Source organism: Triticum urartu, chromosome 6 (assembly GCF_003073215.2).
Source record: "Triticum urartu cultivar G1812 chromosome 6, Tu2.1, whole genome shotgun sequence".
NCBI classification, from domain to species: Eukaryota; Viridiplantae; Streptophyta; class Magnoliopsida; order Poales; family Poaceae; genus Triticum; species Triticum urartu.
The window spans coordinates 110,514,009-110,519,807 of NC_053027.1; positions in this window are offsets into that span (position 1 = coordinate 110,514,009).

The following is a 5,799-nucleotide window of genomic DNA, read 5'->3' on the forward strand; positions in this document are numbered from 1 at the left end:
TGAGGATATACGTGACCGTGTTGATTTGATGCAGTATAATGATATGCAAGAGCTTCTTCATCAAGCGGAGCGTGCCGAACAGTGGGTCAAAGCCAAGCAAGTTTCCAAAGGCCGCACCAATTTCAGCATGGGGCGACGTTCCTATTCGCATGACGATGATAGTGTCAAGCCAGCTTCATCCTATAGGTCAGCTGCTACCGATCACAAGGAGATGAGCAAAGAAACTATGGCCGCGAGCAAAGTGGCTTCAAGGGCTGATTCAAGTGCGCAGTCTGCTATGCGTACTAGTGAGATTGTTTGTTACACATGTGGAGGTAGGGGACACAAACGCATTGATCGTCCGAACAAGAAGAGAGTGCTCCTTGTTAATGATGGATATGTTTCCGAAGACAAAATTGACTCGGAGTCTGATGAGCCCAAGGAAGGGGAAAGTGAATTTAATCCTATCATGTGTTATCCTTTGGATTATGATCTACCATGCATCATGGTGCAGCGAGCTAAAGAGGATCAAATTCCAAGTTCGGGACAACGGTGGAAAATTTTTCAGTCACAATGCAAGATCAAAAACAAGTGTTGCAAGTTGATTATTGATGGAGGGAGCTACACCAACATCATAAGCAAGCGTGTGGTGGATGCTTTAGGACTGAAGGCATGGCCACATCCGCAGCCACATTGCATTGAGTGGTTGTACAACTCCGGACGTTTGAAGGTGACTCACAAGGTACGCGTAAAGTTCAATATTGGCACGTATTACGATGAGGTGATTTGCGATGTTGTGCCAATGGATGTGTGTCAGTTGCTATTGGGTCATCCGTGGCAATATGACCGCAATGCTATACATGAGGGCAGGTCTAACACTTATGTGTTCCGAGATGTTGGCATCAAACGTGTGCTGCAGCCCATGGGTAATCATGCTATCAAGATTGATCATGTGTTTGCCGTTCACAAGGAAATTTTGAAGAGTGCCCCGAAACCGATGACGGTTTCGCGTGAAGGGAGGGTGGATGATGTAATCATGCCTAGTTATGTACCCAATATTATTGCATCGTCGAAAAAGGTCACGCCTGAGAAGGAGGTGTGGGAGTCCGGTTCTAGAAAATATGTCATACCAGCACAACGTGGAGAAGCAGCTGGCATGTGGAGAAGAGGCGCAGGTATACTTAGACCTGTGCCGCGTGCAAATCGACAGAAGATACAATGTTCAGTTAAATATCAATCAACAGTGACACCACCAAAGCAAGATATCATGCCAAACTTTCGAACTCCCCCACGTTGGAATTAATCATCTTCGCGGTGGTAGTAGGAAACCATGCACGTGAAGATCTCCTAGTTACATGGAAAGTCTACTAGTTTGAATCTAGCCGAGTCCTAGTTTATTTAGTTTTGTTAAGTCCGGTTTGTGTTCTCGTGAGTTTTGGGCTTAGCCCAGGTTGCCTGCGTGCGACTATAAATTAAGGCCATATGGCCATGTAAAAGCTAGGTTTTAGTTCAGGAAGAAAACTCATCTGATGGATGCGTATCTGTATTTCTGCGTCCCTGTCTAGGGTTTGATAATTGCATGTGTTTCGACAGCTTGGATCGCCAAGGCACAAGTGTCGTTTGATTCTTGATCTACAAGGGTCAATCTAGCTAGCTTCCCGTTCTTCTCCATCTACTTCTGCTAGTGCTTATTATTGCTAAATACTCCGTCGCCGTCGCCGCCGCTAATCGCCATCAGCTTAATCCCTCCATCTAGCTCTAGTACTACTACACCACATTTACTACTTCCGATCCATCTAGTCCAAGTTCTTCCACACGTACACATCTCTACACACATATATATCTCTGTCTGCTCTAGTACGTCTGCCTCCGATCAAGTATATTTTGCTAGCTCTTTGCGCCGGTGAAAGATCAGGGACATCCCACAAAATTGACTCAAAGGTATTTGAGCCGTATCACAAGGTGAAAACCATCTTCAAAGCACCCCAGCAGCCAACAACAATGCTCCTTCACCGGCAGGCTGTTTGATTTTTGGTGAACCTTTTGTATCATTTTGATTATAGATTGGGAGGATTGTACATAGAGAGTCCCATTTTTTGGCGAACCTTTTGTATCATTTTGCTCATATATATTTGGGGAATTGTATATAGAGAGGAAGTAGCCACGTCCAAGATCTTCTAATCTACAAGCAGATGATTGATGTGTGGAAATTGGGACTGCATGCAGCGAAGAACAAGGGGTGCAGGGAAACAACATCTCGATCCTCCAAGGTTCGTTAATTTCCAGCAAAACATGAATGAGTTGATTTTGTTTGACTTTCCACGTACACGTGTGTCTCCTGTATTCTTGGTACCGTGGTAAGGAAGTATTAAAATTTCAGGTTTTTCGTGTACTGTCATGTTTATGCATGAGCAGCTTCATTGTACATTACTTGGACGGGCTAATTTACTGTTTCATGTGAGTCTTTTTGTAATATGTTCCTCTGCATGATACTACAGTTCAGATTATTGTATACATTGTTTTTTCATATTAGTGCTTTAAGTGAGAAGTGCCAAAATGGCTTGCACAACATTTACCATTGGATAAGACCGAATTAATTGTTAATTTTTTTCTTTTAGAGCGGAATTATCTTCTGAATGGTGTTCCTTCAACGGAAGTGCTTCCGGCGAGAAGCACCAAAATAAGTATGCATGATACTTATTATTGAATAAGGTCGAAGTAGTTGTTATATCTTTCTTTCTTTTGGATTTGAAGTCGAGATATCTCCTAAATCGATGTATGACACATCGACAATACATCACTCTATTGATATGTTGGTGCTTAAACTCCTTGAATTGTTTCGTTAAAACATGAATTCTTCGTGTACATATTTAAATGTTATCCGGCACATTGAGTATTGACAATTGTCTTCATGAATTCTATATTACTCTATTTTTTGGACTACAGTCTACATAGTCGCGACTGATTGAGGGGCGCGGCGTGTCGCCGCGCGGGATAAGCTAGTAAGGCACTATAGACATTTCAGACATCATGCAAAACAACTTAATTTCAGTTGTCTAAAACAACTTATAAAAGTGAACTAAGGGAGTAGATCATTAAAGCAGTGATCTAAACGCTCTTATTTTTTAAGGTGCATTTTAATGTGAATATAAGGTGCGCTTGACTTTGTTTGATCATTAATGTATACCAAAATGCGTAGGTTAACATGTAAAAATGTCATTATCCTATTTGTCTTGCAATTCTTTTTATTTCATGTTTTATACTAATTTTGTAAGACATATAATAAATAAAAAATTATAGTTAAAGTTATGCAACAAAGATAAAAAAAATTAAACATGCCTTATATTTTAGGAAGGAGGAAGTACTGTCCAACACAGTCCATCAACGCCTTGCCAGGTTCGCTATAGATGGGAGCGACTATGGGCTAGTTTGAATCACGTCCTGGAAAAGCCTGGCCTGGCTTGGCGCATGCCTGGGTCTTGCATGTACTCCTTTCGTTTCTTGATATAAGATGTATAGACTTTTTAGAAAAAGTTTGAAATATAAGGTGTCTTGCGTTGCATCACTCGTTTGAATAATTTTTTTTAGGGATTTGATTATATTTACTTATATTAGGCAAACTTCTTTATTTTCTCATGTCAATTAGTCAGGTGTAATCTCGTCCAAAACTTATAAAATTTTTACTTCACATGCGTTCTTTAATTTTTATGCCAAAAACTATACACCCTATATTTAAGAACGGAGGGAGCATGTTGTTTGGTTCATGTCCTGAACAAGCCTGGTGTAGTCTGGCCTGGATTCGCATGGGGAGTGGTTAGCCTGGGCAATGAATCCAGGGAGGTACTTAGCCTGGCCCAGACATGAGAATTCGAGCGCCTGGCCGAAGAAATCACGTGCCTGAGCTTTAATGGCAGCAACTAGTCCACGTACATGGGCTCATGAGCTTATTTTTTATTCCTAATAGCTACCCAGGCCAGGGCAGTATCCAAACGCCTCCCATTCAACTTTGCCTGACCAGGCAGCCGAACAACTTCAAATCGTGTCCACACCAGGCAACACTATTTCCCCAGCCACGAAGCCGTGGACACAAACCAAACTAGCCCTATATGCCCCGCTTGACGCGCGAGAGAGTCAGCTCTCGCCTAAATGGAGCTCGCCAATGGCCGGTCCAACTAGCGCGCACAACCAGTCACCTGCACAAATGGGGCTAGCCCAGCGCGTGTGGGAGGCCACTGCCTTACATTTTATTTCTATTTATTTTCATGCTTTTGTTTTGTTTTTGTTTTTTGCATTTTTCTACTTTTGTTTATACTACCAAACATTCTAAATGTGTATAGGTGCCTAGATACACACATTGCAGCGACTATTAATTCCGGATGGAGCTCATAATTATACGTATCGCTCAATCCTGTTGAAGAAAAAATCAACAGTTAATTTCATTAAAATTTCAAATACAATAGTATGTTGTACAAAAATTTGTTAAATGAAGCACTACAAGTTAGTATTATAAGATGCTGATACTGTTGATACCAGATACTCATCTGTAGAAAATAAAGTCTTGATTGTCATATTTGCTGCCACTACAAGATACTACATGCAATATACAGTAATGCCATAAGGTGGGATGGACACAGACACACAGTAAATGCCATAAGGTGATTGCTTACTGTAATTAAACAATAAGGGTTCAATACATGTTGTGCACCGCCAGTCTTTTCACATGCAGACGCGTGCACACACACACACACAGAGAGAGAGAGAGAGAGATTTTAATCATCCGTGGAATCGTAGCAAGAAGACAAGGGATGGTGGGATCTGAGAGGGAAACCAAACCTACTTGGCCTTGAAGCCGACACCCGCTGCACTTCCTCATCATTCCGACTGCTTTAGCATACATAACTCAATACTATCCTGTAGCAGCCTATGATCACAAAACTACATGAAGCAGTTGGCCAAGCATACCCTTCTCATCATCACATGTAGTCAAGAACAAAGACGACCTCACCTGCAGTGTCACCAAAAACGTGCCCCTCCCACATGTGCCTCAAATCACCGCAGCATTGGAACCTCGTCGCCCTTGATCCTTGGCGGCTGCATCATAGAGGAACGTCTGGGTGAGGTAAGCCGAAGGCAGGGTCGGTACCGTCGGTCGTGGCTAGGAGCTATTCGGAGGCTGGCATCGCAACGAGAGGATAGCATGAGAGCGGCGACAGTTGGAACCCTAGCCAGGTGGGGGGTGGGGGAAGAGGGATGTGCGGGTGCAAGCACATTTGCTTCCTTGGTGGTTTTGGCAATTCATGTCAACATACATGTTGTTGGACTGATGTTTTCCTCAAGTACATTTCAGGAAAAGTTCAACCTAGGCAAGCAGATGAATGGAGATTGGACCCCTCAAGCTACTAAGGAACAATGTTGGCAAAGCTTCAAGACTCTACAAATCACATTGAGTTCATAGGAAAGCCAATACTATTAAAAAGGGGGTGAGGTTTTGATCATGAATCATTTGATCAAGGTGCTTAGAGATATTGCTCCAAAACCCTCAACCACACCCTCACATTCCTATCTGTCCAAAACCCTAAAGTCAATCTCGGTCCCATCAATACACATTCATCCGGACTCACCGAGATACACTTGGCAGAGCCACTGGCTAAACCCTAGCAACTCGGTCTCGCCGGGATGACATTCGGTCCCACCGAAGTGCACTGGTAAACCTTCTGTAACCTATCAATTTCATCTTAGAATTCCCGAGTGGTTTCGATCGGTGTCACCGAATTGTGGAAAGTGCTTAGGTCTTCACCAATCGGTCCCGCCGAGCTGTTT